A 20824-nucleotide genomic window follows, 5' to 3' on the forward strand; every position below is an offset into this window, starting at 1 on the left:
ACAGAAAGTGTGGTTTAGGCACCAGAAAGTGTGTTTTAGGCATCAGAAAGTGTGGTTTATGCAACAGAAAGTGTGGTTTAGGCGCAGAAAGTGTGTTTTAGGCATGAGATAGTTTGGTTTAGGCATTGGAAAGTGTGTTTTAGACATCAGAAAGTGTGTTTTAGGGATTGTTTTAGGCATTTAAAAAGTGTGTTTTAGGCACCAGAAAGTGTGTTTTAGGCATCAGAAAGTGTGGTTGGGTCATTGGAAAGTGTGTTTTAGGCATCGGAAAGTGTGTTTTAAAGCATCAGAAAGTGTGTTTTAGGCATTGGAAAGTGTGTTTTAGGCATCAGAAAGTGTGTTTTAGGCATTGGCAAGTGTGTTTTAGGCATTGGAAAGTGTGTTTAAAGCATCAGAAAGTGTGTTTTAGGCATTGGAAAGTGTGTTTTAGGCATTGGCAAGTGTGTTTTAGGCATTGGAAAGTGTGTTTCATTTATTTATACTGTTCATTCTTCACGTTTTTAGGTAAACTTTAAAGCATAAAAACAATCGTTTTGGAAAAATATAGATTTTAAAAATAATGTATTAATTACTCCACACAAATACAGGATTTCGCATACATTCCCACAAAGGAAGCGAGGTAGATCTTTAACATTGGTGTTATGTCTCATTCTTTCTGTGAGAAAGTTTTATTGCTGCCAACACATTTTTTTTTACACGCTTTTATTTTCTTCTGAAACTAAACGAAACTGGACAGACTGCTGACAAGTACTAAAAAAAAACGTCTGTTCATATTCTAGATATTTAGCATTGGCTATAAAAAAAAATACATTTCTCATTTGAATAAATCTTCAGTTAAGGAAGCTTTCTAAATGAAAATCTTTTTATTTTCTAATGATCAAATGTATTCCTTGTTCAGGAAGGTATGCCTAGTGTGCTCAGCCAATAAACGTTAGTCAAGAAAGCACGTGATCTACTAACTCAATACTGTAAACACTGAGCGTTAATTAACATTACTGAATGCATTTGTAGTTTGTCGGGACAGATGTATTCTTTTTTTTTTTAGTTTTTTGCAAGATAAATAGCCGAAGGTTTACAAATCAAAACATGGTTATGAAGAGGAGGATTATTGGAGACGATGCCACCCTGATATAAAAAAAAGGTCTGAAAACATTTCAAAACTCACAGTTCAGAATAGACATACAAAATCTCTTTTCAACATCATATAGAGAAGATGGTGGTTTGTGAGCGTCTTACAGGATTTCTTTACTTATAGCCAAATACGGAAAACACTATAGATAAAACAATGATTTTACCAGCTGGTTAAAGTACTTTTAAAAACTGTTTCACAATAATCTACATCTGATATTATGAAAGGAATAGAGACACTACAGTTCAAGGGCACATCGGTGGGATGAGTTCTAGCATTCAAATTGCAAACTGCCTAATGGTCGTTGGCTCCACATTTTTCCTCAGGGCTGACACACGAAACCTTTCCCATGCATGGGTATAACTGCAAATCAGCAGAGGTTCAAATTCTGTTTTCCTTCAGCTAGGTGGGCTGCAAGTCAAAGCTAATGAGTCCTTCCTGCCTAACCCAAAGCTCTTTGGTTAAGCCAACAGTTACCTTCGCCCCTTCTGTTGATGAAACCAGTTCCGCGAACACAATATTTGAGCCAAAAATGAAAGATCAAGAAATACAAAAGAAACTGCTCTTTGTGAAAACTTTTACAATTATACGTAAGGCAAATTAATTAATATTTAATGTTTGAAGGACTACTTCATAGAACAACTAATTCCTATATGAAACATAATATCCGTAGTAACGGATTATCAAGTGCAAAAAAAACAAACAATCCAAAATATCCAGTGTGTTTGGTGATTCCAGCAATACATATTCATAGTTATTTTCATTGGTTTAAATTTGAACTTTTATCAATAAAAAAGATGGATCTCTCTAACTTGCAGTATAGCTTTAAATTAGCCTACTTTTTCTTTCTTCGACTCACTACAGTTAGAAATTAATTTAAAAAATGGAGTTTATGAATTTGCAAAAATACAAGTTAAGCAAGGGGTCTACCGAAAACCAGAAAACATGGCAAGGGGTCTTTGTACTGTGGTCACGATGGTTCCGAGTTTGAACCCTGCCAAGGCGTCATAGTCTTTCTTTCCAAAAAAAAACAACAAAAAAAAAAAAAAAAAACGTCCAAAACTTATGAAAAAACAAAAAAAAGAAGCAATGAAGCGTGTCCATGTATAGATCCTCTACTTGCGTTAACGTTTGTAAATAGTGTAGGAGCTTTAGGTTTGGGTTGGTGGTTTGTGTGTGTGTAGAAAAAACAAAAGATAAATCCAGCGTTTAAGAGAAGGCACGTATCCGACAACGCAAAGTAACTCCGGTATTTGACAATGTAGTATCGATACTGATTTAACGACATCCGTCTGTTCCCGCGAGACCTGGAGAGACAGGTGTAGTATAAAAGGATCTGCTACGGTTGATTGCTAAAAGCACGGTTTGATGACAGTGGAAGCTTTAGAATGCGACGCTTCATAAAACACCCATCAATCCATTGTTTCCGTGGCCTTCCTTTTTAATGACAACGTCTGCATAAGTATCTCACAGCGCGCGATCTCAAGGCACTCAGTATGTAGCAGACGTGGATCAAAGTGAGGCAAATTGTTAGACATGGTCTCGATCAAAGTCGGAGAGTGAACAAAATCTATTCAGAAGCTAGTCAATACTGATAGATTTGGAATGGGGGGGGGGGAAACATTCATAACTGTAGTATCGAATATAACATCGATCTTTTTTTTTTGGTGCGATTCGGACGAAACCCCAAAGAAACCAATTAATTTAATAAAGAAACCTATTATTTTAATAAAGAAACCTATTATTTTAAGAAAGAAACCAATTACTTTATTAAAAGAAACCTATTATTTTAATAAAGAAACCTATTATTTTAATAAAGAAACCTATTATTTTAATAAAGAAACCTATTATTTTAATAAAGAAACCAATTACTTTAATAAAGAAACCTATTATTTTAATAAAGAAACCTATTATTTTAATAAAGAAACCAATTACTTTAATAAAGAAACCTATTATTTTAATAAAGAAACCAATTACTTTAATAAAGAAACCTATTATTTTAATAGCAACAACAAAACAGAAAAAAAAAATCTTGTACAACTATCTAGCTTTGCCACAGAAAACACAAAGTTATATCTCCAATGAGACGAATAAATATTGGTCTTTTTAGAATCATTTTTAGACCTTGCAATGTATAAGGTAGAAAAGGTAAAGGTCATCAGTTTCTGAGAGTGATCTAGTTTACGAGGGTGTCGTGGGGCGAACACAACTACCAAACTAACAAATACTAACGTATTTGTGTAACAGCACGATAGAATAACTTTTCTTCTTCATCGGTTAGAATCCTGTTTTGACCAAATAAATAGAAATTAACAGGCTTACAATTTTTGTATTGATCAAGGCTAAATGGAAAAATTAAGTTTTAAAGAATGATTTGTAGAGTTTTGATGATAATTAAAGGATTTTTTTTCTTGAAGGTGAAAGTTAGCTTAAGATGTAGGCTAGTTTCTGTATTCCTAATAAATGTGAACATTGTGGAAGTAGGTCACACAAGACGTTTGGATTGATCTAATTCAGGGGTTCTCAGCCTGTGGGTCGCGACTCCCTTAGGGGTCGATTGACAATTTTCCAAGGTCGCCTAAGACCATCGAAAATATGGATTGTTGTTGTCTATTCTTCTATTACTGTATGTGTGTGTGGGGGGGGGCGGGGGGGGCGTGGCAGAGTAGGGGATTGTAAAAAGGGGTCGCCGAGCATAAAAGGTTGAGAACCGCTGATCCAATTGATACAGTTTTATGTTTTTGACTTTGTTTATTAGACCTAGATGTAGCTGTCGTGATCAGACGTGCCAGAGAAAACAAGAGCCACGTAATTAGACAAGAAATTTATATAGGACTGCTGGAGAGAGCCAACCCACATAGAAATACAACTGATACAAATAAAGATAATGAGAAAAAATTAATATTTTTTAGCCAGTCGCAACGCTTACTAAAATTGCTTCATTGTGAGATATAGATCTAGCGCCTCGGGGTCAGCCAGGAACACAGAATGAATCAGACTGAGAGTTATGTCCATCACGTTCTAAACAGATGGAACTTAAGATCTTCTGCAAATGGATTTCGCAAATATTTTTATATATTAAAAAAAATGATTGAGATGGGGGGGGGTAAAGAGAGAGAGAGAAAGTTTAAGTTTAAGACGAGGAGAGAGAGAGAGAAAGAGAGAGAGAGAGGTAGAAATCTGTATCAAAAGAAATTTAAGAAAGAGACGGTGTATGAGTAGAAAGGAAATCAAACCAAGAGAGAGAGAGGGAGAGGGAGAGAGAGAGGGGGAGAGAGAGAGAAAGACTGAATAAAATATATATTTTAAGCGCAAAATACCTTTGGATCCTCACTGATTGATTTATTTACCTTAACAACGACCGTACTGATTGGCATGGAATTTCGTGCACAGGTTCGCTAAGACACGGCTTTGACAGATTTTTTGCCTGAACTCCGCAATTCGCTTTCTATTTAATGATTGTATTTTTTTTTCGGTATTTCCCGTTAGGCCCCATTCTATATATAAGGTATAAACACGAAAAGCAAAATTGAACCTTTTCAATACTTCGATATTGAATTGAATTCGAAGAAAAATCCGATTTAAGTCTTAACTTTTTTGTTTTGTGTGTGTGTGTGTGTGTGTGTGTGTGTGTGTTTGGGTGCGGGAGATGATGTGATACTAAAATTTACCGGCCAAAATATGTGTATTCCGTGGAAGGGGGGGGGGCGTTATAAAGCGGGGAAAATACAAAAGGGTGTTCCAGGGAGATGGAAGAAGAGATACACAGATGGAGAGAGGAGGAGAGTGCGAGAAATACGGAAAGAAATACGAAACGAAAAACAGAGAAATAGAGGAACGTTTCAATTCAACTTATATTGTAAATGGGGGGGGGGGGGGCATTAAATATGTGCTGGTCAAATACAAACAAAAACAAGTAAAAGTGTGAGTTTAAATAATTACTGAAGCGAGGGTCGTTATAATGTATATGAGTTACAGTAGTCTGCTATATATAAAAGTAATTATATAAATGTTTACTTCACAGACAACATGTAAAATCTAAAGTAAATTAACTAACATAATATTGCACACTATCTAATTACACCGCAAGGGGGTATCACTAGCATCATATCAAAGAACGACAACCACGCTAACAATCCCAATGAGTATTTCCTACTTATGGGAAAACAACAAACAAGTTGTAGATGACGATCAAGCCAGACAAACTGGTTGATATCTGCTAGGGATTGAAGCATCAATATCTTTTGAGGTTGTTATACAAGGGAATAGGCCCGACACTAGGACTTAGTGAGCCTTGAAAATAATACAAACATGGACGTACTTTAAAGGTCTGGACAGAGTCTAATAGCAGTCTCAATTTGTTAATATAACAGGATCCTGGAGGATTTCATGTGTCAAAGAAATTAATTTAGTCTCTTTGAAAGTACACTTAAACGTTATTAGAGTCAGCAGATGTTAGAAACATTACCGCGGAAGCCCAAAGCCAAGGTTAGCAGCCTTATATCCAGGTAAGCTTAAACCAGATTGGAGACATTACCACAGCAAGCTCATAAAAAAGTGCGGGACATTACCACGGAATGCTCAGACAAGATAAGGTAAATTACTCTATAAATCATAAGATTTTAGTAATATAAAGTGTACATACCGAAATGTCAATGATTGCACGACTCAATAATTAGGTCTTTCAGGCTGTCAAAAACAAACAAAATAGTCCCTAATATGTAAGTGTAATTTTCTGTGTTATTAGCCGTAAACTATTGTACATAAACACACTATGTAGATCTGCAGAGACAGAGACAGAGTCATTACACTACACGGGATAGAATTCTGTCTAGTTCTGTTTTTCTTTCCTTCAGAAATAGAGAGTTCCATCAAGAAAATGTTTCAACACTCTTTCACTGGTAGATTGAAAACACATAGAAGTCCTGAAGAGTGCAGATTTAAACCTCCACTGCTACGCGTTTGTTTCTACCCGTCCAATCTAAAATATAGTTCAGTGACGCGGGGAAATCACAGCGTCCCGCTCATTTCGCCACGGCTAGTTTCAGCACTCGGCGACATGTCCATCAGGAGCCCTCGCTAGAGGATAACTATCCAGGGGTCGGAACTACTTTTGAAATTCTGTGTATCAACTCATTTAAAAAATAATGCCTACTTTTAAAAGACAATCTTAGTTTCTTCTTGCAGTAACGTTTTCAGATATACCACATAAGACAAGATGTTTTGATTTGAAATGTGACACTGTCAACCAGTCAGGGGACGTGACTCTGATGTGAGCACTCATGAAGCCAGAGAAGAAATTACGTTTAATCCCCCGGACTGGTTCTGACTCTTGACCAAGAGAATGATTTACTTTCAGAAACTCTTAAATATGTTGGGTCTAAATATTTGTAGACTTATAATGACTTCAGTGGCGTCACTAGTAACGGTGTCTCATGGTTTGTTCTCTCTTTAAAAAGAAAGCGACCTATTCCATTGCAGTCGTCGATTGCTCAACAACTGCAAGTTCTTCTATCTTCGAGTTTAGTTTGTACACACACACAATGGATTGCCCAACAACTGCAAGTTCTTATATCTTCGAGTTTAGTTTGTACACACACACAATGGATTGCTCAACAACTGCAAGTTCTTCTATCTTCGAGTTTAGTTTGTACACACACACAATGGATTGCCCAACAACTGCAAGTTCTTCTATCTTCGATTTTAGTTTGTACACACACACAATGGATTGCATTTCTATAACATTGGTCAACAATAGAAACAATTTCTTTTTAATGAATGACTAAATTATCCAATAACGAATTATTTTTTCCCAATTAGGAAAAAGCACCTTCTCTTCTCTTATTTGGAAAAGAAAACTTCCAACTTTGATGATTTCTCGTGCGTAGATCATATGGTATTATCACGTGTCAAGATAAAACATCATTTAACAATATAAAGTCTCATGGTAACACTTTTTTAGTTCGCAGGATGATCTTTGCACCAGAAGCATTCATAACATTTTTGTTGTTCTTTGCGTTATGTATAACATTTTAAGGTAATCCATATGACTGAAATTAATAAAATAGTATGCACAGAAAAAGATCAGTAGACCTATAACAAATTATTACTCCCCTTTACCATTGAAGATATTATACAATATAATAGTAATATGTATCAAAACCTGTCCAGTTATGCGGACAGTGAGCCCTGCAGACCAGAGCTAAATGAGTTCATAGACAGCATATGGGTATGTAATCATTTCTCATGTTGTCAACATAATAAATACATCTCATCTCTTCACTTTCATCCTTCATTGAGTATTTACTCTAGATTCGTTACAATATAATAGATTTTGGATGAAGGATGTTATTCTATATTATATCTTAAACAGCAGTTATGAGCAGTATGACGTAAAAGTATCTAATATATAAAGTAGAATGTAAGGAGTATGTATGCATATATGTATGTATGTTGTATCTATGCATGTATGTAAGTTGTATGTATGTATGTATGTATGTATGCATGCATGTTGTATGTATGTATGTATGTATATATGTATGTTTGTATGTATGTATGTATGTATGTATATATGTCCCGAATAGAAATTAAAACCGTTTGACCAATCTTGATAAAATTTGGCATGAATGTTCCTTACATCACGTTGTGTAGGCTAAATGTCTCTTTCACAACAAGAAGACCCTAAAATAAAAAAAAAAAAAAAAATTAATAAAATGCCTAAATCTATCTCTGTTGAAGAACGAAACTTTTTACCAAGTCGGGTAAACCCATTTTCACAATATTTTATATTAGCTATGTAAAAGAACATGGCGCTAGATCAGTGATACACAAACTAAGGCTGCGGCTCGCGGATCATATCTGGCTAGTATATGTATGTGTGTGTGTCTTGACAGAAAAAATCTCAAGTTGGTAATTTGCTTGCACGGCTAGCGTAATAATGTCTTGCTCATATCTATGATACAACAATTGCATACTCTCAATGCGATGAAAATAAAATACAAATGAAAACAAAAGTACAGTGTGTTGATCAGTTGTCAAGTAGATACTACAGAACCATTTGCTAACCTAAAAAGCAGTTGAAGGCAGACATGTTGATATTTGGTCATAATGTTCGATACTGTTAGTGTGTTGTAGATGAACTGATGTAGTGTCATCATTGTTAATCTATAGGCAGATATTCTTTGCCGATCTACTGCTGTGTGGCTGCTGTGCAGATAGACCTATTAGTGAATGGCCAGTATCTACATGCTGATTGACGTGGGGTTTCGTTCTGTTATATGTAGAATTTCTGTCTTTGTTTTTTTAACTCTTTCTCTCCTAACTAACGATACCAACGTTGATTACACCAGAATGTGGTAAATAATTACGGAGAGAAAGAGTTAAAGCTACAGGTATTGTTGTATGGTCATTATGTTGTCATAGTTAGCAACGTGTGCTATAGGTGAAGCTATTGCTTTGTGGTCATTGTCTTTTATAGATGGATCAATTCCGTGATCATTGTCAACATCGGCTTTCCTTTAACTGTCATGTTTAATTCATCTGATGATTGCTTTAAATTAAGTAATTAACCTAAACATTCAGGTCAATCGATGCTGCAAACTTCAGTTTATTGCTGATTGATTTTTTTGAGCACCTTATTTCCGTTAAGCACCCATGCCTGGCGATGTCAGAGATATGTGTGAATGGTTGAAGTGTCTTTATTGTCTTGTTGCAAAGCTTATTCATGAAGAATTTAAGAGCTCAGGTCATTGTTAAGAGGAATTCTACATTCCCCCGCGAGAAAACAGATAAATACAAATCATTACTTTAAGTTTCAGTACTAGATCTAAATGTATTGTGCTATTCTGGACTTCATTTCGCTGTGGTTCTAAAGATTAAACTTGATAACTTTAAGTTGACAAACATTTCTTTCAGGGAACGGAACAACAAACATAGCAGTATTGAGACACGCAGTATTGAGACACGCAGTATTGAGACACGCAGTATTGAGACACTTATTGGACAGGATTGTCGAGACATGGAAATTAGACAGTAAAACGCAGACGGACAACATTTTTATTAGAGAAACATCGAGACACATGAGCAGACCAGTGTCGAGATGTTTCCCTAGATAAGACAGTACAGCGGTGTTGAGACACCTTTGTTAGATTATGTTAAGAGATAAGCGGTGGTGTGGATAAACATGACTGAGACAGTAAAACAGTGTCGGTAGGTTTAAATAGATTAGTCACAAGATTACATAGATTAGTCACAAGATTACATAGATAAGTCACAAGATTACATAGATAAGTCACAGAGAGACATGTTTTTCCTTAAAACTAAAAGACGGCAGCTATAGACTCGGACATTCATGCTAAAAGTGAGACTGTAAGAAGGTCAAAAGTGCTAAGACTCTAAGAAGGTCAAAAGTGCTGAGACTGTAAGAAGGTCAAAAGTGCTGAGACTGTAAGAAGGTCAAAAGTGCTGAGACTGTAAGAAGGTCAAAAGTGTTGAGACTGTAAGCATTAGCCACAGCAAAACACAGGATGGTGTAAATAGAAGTGAAATCATGGCTAGTACATTGATACTGTCTTGGACATACAATCACTCAAGTACACGAGTACATTCTACTTGAGTCTATTATCTTTTGGTTTATTGTTTCCTGGCCCTCGATTACAAAAGAAAGAAATAGGCGATAGTGGCTGAGTAGATGAATGCTTAGCGGCTAAACCGTGGATCTTAGGTTTCAATCCACTTGGACATGTAAATTATCTAATACATAAATATAATAGACTTATCTGTCTTACAGATTCTTCATAGAAAACTTTTGGTAATCATGAATGTGAGCGTCAAAAATTATTTTTCGCGACATTCCTTGTTGTCTCTTCCTGGCCAAAAACAAATCCAGATTAGTTTATCAAAAATAATTTTGGTATCATTAAGTGCTGCCAACTAGAAATAAGAAACACCCATTATGTACAGATGTATTAATGTTAGACAAAATAATTTAGACCACAAACTTTTTAACCATTTAGTAATACTTGTTAATGTATTTGCCCAGGAGCCTCATTAGCAGCCGTGCTGAGCGTAACGTCATATGCAGGTCCTAACCCTAACCCAAAATGTTACGCAAGCCGCCTATGAATACTCTTGTCCCGTCTTCAAGATGATGATGGCTCATCGTTTCTTCTTTCTTCATTAAACACATTAACATGTGAAGAACGTGTGAGAACTGTTAAACATTGACAACATATATCTGTTGTTAATCAATTATTCATCAGTTTATATCAAATGTAAACATAATCAATGGACATCACGTCAACACCTTGAGTTCTGACCTTTCTTGTAACAAAGAGACACGTACATCTATTTCTAAACTATGTGTATCGCTCAATGGAAAGAATGGTATGTGAAGCTGATATGTTTTTGTTATATTAATTCTTATGTACTTTTGTATCAACAGAAACTTTGCTAAACAAACAGTCACTGGTGAAGTAAGAAACAGCATGCATGGTGTAGCTGTTCTGAAACATTAATCAAAACAAAATAGTTGTCAGTAATAATGATAATAATGGGGGATAGGAGGTGGCTGAGTTGTAGAGTCCATGGGTTCCGATATAAGATAACAGGGTAATTTTACTGTTGTTTCAGTTTTATGGAAAGAAATATCTAATATTTTACTAATATTTTTTTTAACGAAAATATAATATAGTCCCGGATTAAAGATTATTAATTAATTATTAAAGACACACTTTCACTGATTGACGGTGTCGAAATCACGGGTTTGATACCGGGTTTGAACCAAATATATATTTTTAGCGGCCCCCGAAAGGGGAAAAGACGCTATTAGTTTTATGCGAAATGTCTGTCCGTCCGTCCCGTTTAGATCTCGTAAAATAGAAAAGATATTGAAAATCCGACATCACTTTATTTTAGACCATTCAAAGTTCTGATGCATCGGCTACTTTTTTTTTCTGAAAGCGAAAAAATCTAATTTTTAAAATCAGTTATGCAAGCAGTTTTTTTAAAAGAAAAAGCTAATTAGTATGCTTTATAAGTTAGACCTAAGTTAAAACGAATAGTAATGTTGTAAACATCATTTTCGTGAACATTTCTTAATTGCGGGAATGCCTTTTTTTTCGTGTTCATTCGAATAAGAGATTGATCCTTTTCAAAACAATTACATCTATTATAAGACTTCAGTTAGGCCAGGAGAGGCGCGGTAGCTGAGCGGTAAAGCGCTTGGCTTCCGAACCAGGGGCCCCGGGTTCGAATCCTGGTAAAGACTGGGATTTTCAACTTCGGAATCCTTAGGCACCTCTGAGTCCACCCTGCTCCAATGGGTACCTGATATTAGTTGGGGAAAAGTAAAGGCGATTGGTCGTTGTGCTGGCTACATGACACCCTCGCTAACCGTAGGCCACAAAAACAGATGAACTTTACATCATCTGCCCTATAGACCACAAGGGGAACTAGTTAGGCCAGGTTCACATCTAGCTTTGCATTCACTTGCACCTATCCTTTGATCTGCTGTACCGTTGGGGCACTATACAAGATCTGTCAACCTTCTTTCTCCATTCTTATCCCTCATTTGTCTTTGATATAATTTCATTTGGATGTTCTTTCTGAAAATATTGAAGTTTGCCTGGGTGGACCACTTCGGGGGCCGATTTTGAGTTTGTGTTTCCACACAAACTGTCTTTGTAATCTTGTTTATTATTTTGTTTCATATGTTAAAATTTTTTTTTGAAATGTTTTTCTTGTTTCAAGATAGTTTTAGAAGTTCTTGGAACATACTTGGAAAACGTTCTCTTGATTGCTCGCATCATCTGAATGCTAATCTTCGCTATGTCACCACAACAAACATAGGCTCTTCATGTTAACTAGTAAGGTGTACATTGATTTGTTCTTTCGCCTATTTGTTTTTATTTATTCCAATAAAATAATTTAATAAAACTACTACACTAAGAATGCGAAGTCAACTTAGATCTATTTCAATTCTTCCAGTCAACTATTTATTTTTATTTTGCTGGCCCTTGGACGCCTTAATGGTCATGGGCCCCTGGCGCGTTGGGCCCCTAAGTGCATCTGTTCTCTTCATCATCACATGGAACAGCTTTTATGTTCACTGGTATAGAGGAGAAAACGGTACCAGGAAAATAAAGAAGAGGCAGACAGAGAAAGCGATGGGAGGACAACATCAAAGAATGGACGGACCTGCCATTGAAAGAGGTTCTAAACAAGACAAATGACAGGGAGGAATAGAGAAAGACGGTCGACGAGTCTTGATTGGTTCCCCAACGGTCCAACAAACTAATGGATAGGTAAAGGTAAAGGTAAAATAGAGAAGAAGCACGTCACGGTTTATGAGAACACTATCTTCTTATCTTATCTTATATAATACAGACGTAACTTCAAAAAAGAAGATGATTACGTCCTCACGTCATGCATTTAGTCTTGCATATTAACCAATGACTATTTGGAACAATCCACCACACCATATCCCAGTCTGTTGTTACGATATATTAAGATGGACTTACGGGACAAAACTAATTCTCTCTCGTGGGTCTCCCTCAAGACCCTGGTCAGACTGTCATGTGTATAAACTAGTAAGGCCGCCTGTGCAATGTCTTAGTTCAGTAGCATTGCAGGGCTTTCAATAACCTTGACCTTGTTAACTGGTCTGGAAAAAAAATGTTAAAGTGAAAGAGTGAGAATTTTCTTGTTTCACTTACAAGTCTGTGTCTTTGTATTGGTGTGTGTGTGTGTGTGTGTTTGGGGAGGGTGTTGTTGATGTACTTTTATTCAAAGACATTCTAGTTGGTCACAAATAGACGACATTTCTCTGCACTCTGGCTCTAATACGCCAAGAAAAAAAAATAATCTTATTACAGTTTTGTTGTGGATCATGTATTGTTATTAGCGAGCTTCTTTAGCATGGCTATATGTCATTAGCGAGTTTCTTTAGCAAGGCTATTCAAGCAGAAAAACAACAACAACAGCAAACTTGAGGCATTCACATCTACAGATTCATATTTACTGGCTGACAAAGAAAAGGAAGTAGTAGAGGTGGATGGCCTCCCCCAATTCGAGCGCCCTTCTCTAAGAAGTGGGGAGAAAAGAAGAAATAATATAATTTTTAGATACTTAGGGTATAATTTAAACGGATAGCTGCCTGGCCTTGTTAAAATAATTTGTTACCTCAATCAATGACAATACACGAATCAATAAAAGAAGATTAACCGATTGGTTCATATTTTGTTTTAATATAGAAAATGTACTAAGCTAAGGGGAGATATGCTTTCTGTAGAGAATTAGGTCGTTTGATAAAATGTGTAAACTAGTTCTTGAATAACTCAGTTGTTAAAGACGTCGGCCTTCATCATGGAGGCTGGAGACCTCTAGTTCTAATTCAGACAAGCAACTATTTTTTTTAAATAATATCTTTTGAAAAGGCAGCACGGATACCTCCCTAATACTCCTGCTACCTCCCAAATACTCCTCCTACCTCCCAAATACTCCTCCTACCTCCCAAATACTCCTCCTACCTCCCAAATACTCCTCCTACCTCCCAAATACTCCTCCTACCTCCCTAATACTCCTCCTACCTCCCAAATACTCCTCCTTCCTCCCAAATACTCCTCCTACCTCCCAAATACTCCTCCTACCTCCCAAATACTCCTTCTACCTCCCAAATACTCCTCCTACCTCCCAAATACTCCTCCTACCTCCCAAATACTCCTTCTACCTCCCAAATACTCCTCCTACCTCCCAAATACTCCTCCTACCTCCCAAATACTCCTCCTACCTCCCAAATACTCCTCCTATTCCTACCTCCCAAATACTCCTCCTACCTCCCAAATACTCCTCCTATTCCTACCTCCCAAATACTCCTCCTATTCCTACCTCCCAAATACTCCTCCTACCTCCCAAATACTCCTCCTACCTCCCAAATACTCCTCCTACCTCCCAAATACTCCTCCTATTCCTACCTCTCAAATGCTCCTCCTACCTCCCAAATACTCATCCTACCTCCCAAATACTCCTCCTACCTCCCAAATACTCCTCCTACTCCTACGTCCCAAATACTCCTCCTACCTCCCAAATACTCCTCCTACCTCCCAAATACTCCTCCTACCTCCCTAATACTCCTCCTACCTCCCTAATACTCCTCCTACCTCCCAAATACTCCTCCTTTCTCCCAAATACTCCTCCTACCTCCCAAATACTCCTCCTACCTCCCAAATACTCCTTCTACCTCCCAAATACTCCTCCTACCTCCCAAATACTCCTCCTACCTCCCAAATACTCCTTCTACCTCCCAAATACTCCTCCTACCTCCCAAATACTCCTCCTACCTCCCAAATACTCCTCCTACCTCCCAAATACTCCTCCTACCTCCCAAATACTCCTCCTATTCCTACCTCCCAAATACTCCTCCTACCTCCCAAATACTCCTCCTATTCCTACCTCCCAAATACTCCTCCTACCTCCCAAATACTCCTCCTACCTCCCAAATACTCCTCCTATTCCTACCTCTCAAATGCTCCTCCTACCTCCCAAATACTCCTCCTACCTCCCAAATACTCCTCCTACCTCCCAAATACTCCTCCTACTCCTACGTCCCAAATACTCCTCCTACCTCCCAAATACTCCTCCTACCTCCCAAATACTCCTTCTACCTCCCAAATACTCCTCCTACCTCCCAAATACTCCTCCTACTCCTACCTCCCAAATACTCCTCCTACCTCCCAAATACTCCTCCTACCTCCCAAATACTCCTTCTACCTCCCAAATACTCCTCCTACCTCCCAAATACTCCTCCTACCTCCCAAATACTCCTCCTACTCCTACCTCCCAAATACTCCTCCTACCTCCCAAATACTCCTCCTACCTCCCAAATACTCCTTCTACCTCCCAAATACTCCTCCTACCTCCCAAATACTCCTCCTACCTCCCAAATACTCCTCCTACCTCCCAAATACTCCTTCTACCTCCCAAATACTCCTCCTACCTCCCAAATACTCCTCCTATTCCTACCTCTCAAATGCTCCTCCTACCTCCCAAATACTCCTCCTACCTCCCAAATACTCCTCCTATTCCTACCTCTCAAATGCTCCTCCTACCTCCCAAATAATCCTCCTACCTCCCAAATACTCCTCCTAACTCCCAAATACTCCTTCCCCACTCCACAAAAGTGGATTATTACGCAATGAGCATGCTATAAGCATGAAAGATGCGCTATACAATAACACTTCATAAAATATCTCCGATCACACACATTTATTATTTTAGTCTCGTAATCATATAATTACATGATTGATTCTAAATATTTGATGCAACTTCATTCAATGTAATTTTTAAAAGTTTTTTTTAAAAATAGTTTATGGTAATATGAAAACGAAACTTATCTAATACAGGCAGGATGGCTGCCTGATCGTGCGGTTTGCGCGCTGGACTGTTGTTCAGATTTATCGATGGTCCCGGGCTCACACCCTGCTCGCTCCCATCCCCCGTCGTCCTGCGGGAGGTTTGGACTAGGAAGTAAATTATCTTCAACTCTGAAGGAACAACCGAAACATGTAAAACATTTTACAAACAAACATTTAAAAAAATTAGTGAATTAACAAATATTTAATATTTTTCTAATAATAAGAAAAAAAACTGAAACATTCTTACTAACTTAGACTTACTTAGACTTATGTTCTCCCGCGCCGTTTGGCTAATTCGGTGGCAAGCTGTCTCCACAAACATCTGTCACTGCCAATGTCTGAAGCCTCCTCCCACCTGGTGTCCACTGTTCTGAGGTCCTTTATGAAGTTGTGGCGCCAATTTATACGAGGAAGTCCCTATTTGCGCTTTCCTCGTATTGGCCTCAATGTCATCGCAACTCTTGGTATGCGTAGTTCATTTTGTCGGAAAACATGTCCTGCAAACCTCATGCGACGCTCTGTCACAACCTCACCAGTTCGGCATAGAATTTCATTCTTACAATGACTCGAAATGAAAATGGATGAAATTAATATTCCAAAACTATCTTTGACATTTGTTGTGTCTGAAATAATAAGGAATAGTGGACCCACTACCTTGTTAAAACCGGCACCTAAATCAGATTGACACCAATAAGATTTAGCAGTGCCGTTGTCAAAGTGACTCAATGTTTTTCTCTGGGGACATCTAGCGGGGAACTCAATTAAATTCATTTAGGTCTTTAGACAGATCAATAAAAGGACTATTTTATCAAGTGGATCTGCTCAGTCAGAGGGAGAGAAAAAAAATCTTTCTTTTTGTTTGAAAAAAAAATATTCAGAAATAAAAATAAATACTTTATTTTTTGGATAGTATTGGTGGGCCAGTGAAAAGATGCACGGTGTGTCTAAAAACAATTGTTCTCTCCCCAGGCTGTGGTGGTCGTCAGAAGGGAGGTAACAACTTAACGAGCATGTAGTGTTTCTTAAATAGATTCACGATGTGTCCGCCCCCCATCTCCCCATAATTTGTAAATGATATCGTTCTAGCCAAAATGTAGTCAGAGTGAGTTACTTCAAAACAAACACAAACACAGTTTTAATGAATGGAAAAATATTTTGAACGATTTTTGACTATTGCATGTACAAAATCAACCTGTGATTCTTTTTATGGGTCATCTTAACAATTCTCAAAGAGTCAAACCACGGAACAAAGCCGACATTAAAGTGTAAGGAAACAAGACATTGTCTGTTGGTCATCTTAGACAGGCCAGGATATTAATTTTGAAATAGTTCTTCCTGAAACGAAATGAATTACAAAATGGAGACACTTTTCACTAACCAAACCATACTGGTCAAATAGTTCAAAGCTAAAAAGTTATCATTGGTGTGTATAGCCTCTCCTCGCTCCTCCCTCTTGCTTTAAGCACTGCCATTACATAGTATTTGATTGTTGGGGGGGGGGGAGGACGTCATGGGTTCCACCCTCCACTGCCAAAACACTAAGAAAAAGCTACAACTAAATCTTCCTTCACCTTGATTTTGCTCATAGTTAAAGATTGTGCTGCATTATATATACTTGTAGATAATTAGAAGTTCTGTTCTCTCTCAAACAATACTATTGTAAGCACATGCACAAAAAACTTAGTTCTATCTCTTCGAGGAAGTTCTGAAAGAATGATAATAAATAATTTACCTATACAAAATTATTGGCTAGAATGACTAGAATAGAATTGTTCAGTTCCTCTAGACACATGCTATGTTGTGCTTTGGTAGTAATTAGTCTTTTGACATATACAAAAAATACCCTACTGATTTCATTTCGTACACATGGTACCTTTATAAACACTCCTCTGTTCTTAGTATGCTTTTTTCCCTACACGTGCTATTGAACCTGGATCCTGGCATAGTCTTGACGTCTACTGCTGTAGTGTTAACATTGATCCCACGTCTTCAAAATACCGTTTATCAGGGTCCTAAACCCTTGTCATAATAGATTCACCCTGACGCAATTCTGGCATCAATTTTCTTTAGCAAGCTAGGAACAAGGGCGGAGAAATGTTCTTTCCACTTAGTGGCCTCTGAATGTCATGGATCGATCCGACAATTTGCGATGTCCAGTCTAAAGCGAACCAAGGGACACTATCTCCTCATTAAGTCACCATAGACCTCATATAGAGTTTAGTGCAAAGCTGTAAAGAGGATGGTCCTTTATGGTCACAGTTCAGACTGAAGAGAATCACAAATGCTTTTCAAAACATGATTATTAACTGAGAATTTTATATAAGTTCAAAGAGCAATCAATAAAATACTAACAATCAGATTTTATGAAAATATTTGTAAAGAATTCATTTTAAACAGGTGCAATACTGGGTACAGTCAGAGTATCGTTCAACTAGCAGATTCATTATATAAACAAGATTACAAAGAAAGTTTGTGTTATCACATAAACTTAGAGGCGGTAACTACGGGATCCGCCCATGGACAAGAAATATTCAAGCCCTGGTCTTTTGATTGTCTAAAAGTAATACAATTTCAGAGAATCATTAACGTTTTTTTTTTATTGAACTGTACAACCTGTTATCGATAATGAGGCTTCTAGATCTTTGTCAAGAAACTAAATGCAATATAAGTCAAAAGAGTGATTTCAGATAATCCTTTGTCGCTGTAATACTTTTGAAAAGAATATCAAAACGTTGACCTATTGTCGATAATGACACTAACTTTGGGAAAGAAAATTAACTTTCATATAAAACAGAGGAGCGATTTCAAGGAACTTTTCGGAGTTCTTTTTAACTTACAAAAATGAACAACCTGTTGTCGATAATGGAATTCTGATTTATATTAACTTGTATTTTTTTTTCAAAACGTAAATAAGCCTTTCTATAGCTTTTCCATTCTTTACGACAGACCGACAGACAGACGAAACAAAACTAATATCGGCTTTTCATCTTACGGTCGCCATTAAAAAAAAATCAGCTTATTTGAAATTTTTTGGAGACTAACATAACCACCTGTTTTGATACTAAAGCCACGCCAATGTACGAACCATTGCGTCATATAATATGGACTTTAAAATATCTCCGCTTCTAAGGGTTATAAATATAATAAATATAAAATAAAATAAAATACAAATCTGCGCGAATCCGAACTCGAGTGCCAGCAGATTTGATAGAGACCCATGTTGTTTTAATCACTCAGTATCAACCAACTAGGAAAATATTACTTTTTAACATTGTAGATTTTATGACTAAAATGAATGTTCGGATTAAAAATCTTACATGAAACAAAAACATTTCAATGAATATTTTACTGAAAAAATTTAGTTACTAAATGGAAAATAATAACATCTATGCGCTAATATTTTTCTCTATTGTTACATTAGATGCCAAATTTGTGTAAACCTACCAATGCGCGTATCTATACTTAGGGCTTACTTTATTTATTATTGTTATTATTTATATACGTATATAAGCTATTTATATTTCTACCATTTACAGTCAAATATTATTTAATTCATCACTTGTTGTCACCGTAAAGAGAGTTATGATTATCGTTTAGATCTAGATGAACGATAAGGACCGGAGCCTCGCCTTGTCAGTATTGGAAAGAGCCGGTTCAAAAAGGGGAAGGAATGTCGAAAGAAATTTTGTGAATGACAGACAAAGCTTCTGAATAAAATGCTTTCAAACTGTCTGCTAGTGATTGGGGCCGTGAGAGGGAGAGGGATGGTCTTAATGGCTGAGGGAAAAAAAACTGTTTCTGGAATGCTCATGTAGAAAAGTGTGCCGCCATTGATCGTTGATAAGCAACATTTCCCATGACATGTTTATAATGGACCAAAGTAAGGGAGACAAGGTGAACAGAGAAAGTTTAGACTTGAGTTGTCATGGGAGATGTTTTTATATAAAGAATAAGAGTTTATTATGTACATATAATAGACTTATATATACTATATCTAGCATGGGCGTAGCCAGGATTTTTTTTCGGGGGTGGGAGGTTTGGGGGGGGGTGTGGATGCTTTTTACCCCCCCCCCCCCGACGCCCCCCCCCCCTGCGAAATTTTTTTTATATGTATTTATGTGTGTGTGTGAACATAATATTTATTGCATTCTGACCCTTCATTCTTTCGGAAGACGTTTATTGTGCCCTAGGATAATTTCTTCCATGAGCTAGTGGAAAAATTGGCAATACTAGCAAAGGGGTCTGGGGGAGCGCTAGGAGCTTCCCCAGCGCGGGGCTTCGCCCCGCCGCCAAGCACTATTTCTGATATTGAAAGCCAACAAAATGTATATTCTGAGGTATCTACAGTGCATTTTCCTGCTATTAAAAAGTTTTATTTCAAATACCTAATGTGCTATTCTTACTGACTTAGACACTCCCGCGACGTTTGGCGCATTTGCTGTCAAGCTGTTTCCATAAAATTGTAGATTCCTAGCCATTACTAGCAATGGGGTCTGGGGGAGCGCTAGGAGCTCCCTTAGCGCGGGGCGAAGCCCCGCCGCCAAGCACTATTTCTGGTCTTGAAAGCCAAAAAAATGCATGTTCTGAGGTATATACAGTGCAATGTCCTGCTATTAAAAAGTTTTATTTCAAAAACCTAATGTGCTATTCTTACTGACTTAGACCCTACCGCGCCGTTCGCAAACCTCATGCGTCGCTCTCTCACAATCTTACTAAAGGGTCGACTCCCAGTTAGGCATAGGATTTCCTTGATTTAAACCCGATCTCTATTACTGACTCCTAAAATCTGTCTTAGCCATCTTTGTTGAGCCACATTTAGTGTTTTTCAATTTCGGCAGATGACTATTCACTGCAGTTTATTAAGGGAGCCCTGCCACTGGTAAAAATGTGTAAACTCTTTTGAATACGCTCTTGGAATTAAGTGACTGTAGTTTGCTTTAGATTTTATATCGAAAAGAGAAGTTTTATCGTCAAAATCATCTGTTGGGTGTTTTCCAACTCAAAATGCTCTGTGGGGGGATCTTAAACTCAAAACCATCTGGAGGGGTTTTAAACTTTAAACAACCTCCATCTGTAGAAGAGGGGTTTAAACTGAAAACCCCCGATTGGATTGGCTACGCTCAAATAATTTTAGTGTGTAATTTGCTTTTTTTATATTTAAGAGGTATTTTTTAGCATTAAACCCCTCTAAATGGGGGTTTAAACTCAAATTCTTTTGGCAACGCTCATAGCATTTTGAGTTCGTAATTTGCTTTTATTTATATTGAAGAGGTAATTTTTAGCC

General features: G+C 37.3%; 1 protein-coding gene across 1 annotated transcript in view; it reads right to left on the bottom strand.

The window, feature by feature from the left end:
• Positions 1–6090, bottom strand: part of LOC106068024 (thyrotropin-releasing hormone receptor-like) — an 83074-nt gene extending 76984 nt beyond the window's left edge. Inside the window, exon 1 of the mRNA XM_056031897.1 lies at positions 5775–6090. The gene's annotated coding sequence lies outside the window, so the exon portion shown is untranslated. The remainder of the gene's footprint in view (positions 1–5774) is intronic.
• Between the last annotated feature and the right edge of the window lie 14734 nt (positions 6091–20824).

Source organism: Biomphalaria glabrata, chromosome 1, assembly GCF_947242115.1.
Source record: "Biomphalaria glabrata chromosome 1, xgBioGlab47.1, whole genome shotgun sequence".
In the NCBI taxonomy this organism is placed as follows: Eukaryota; Metazoa; Mollusca; class Gastropoda; family Planorbidae; genus Biomphalaria; species Biomphalaria glabrata.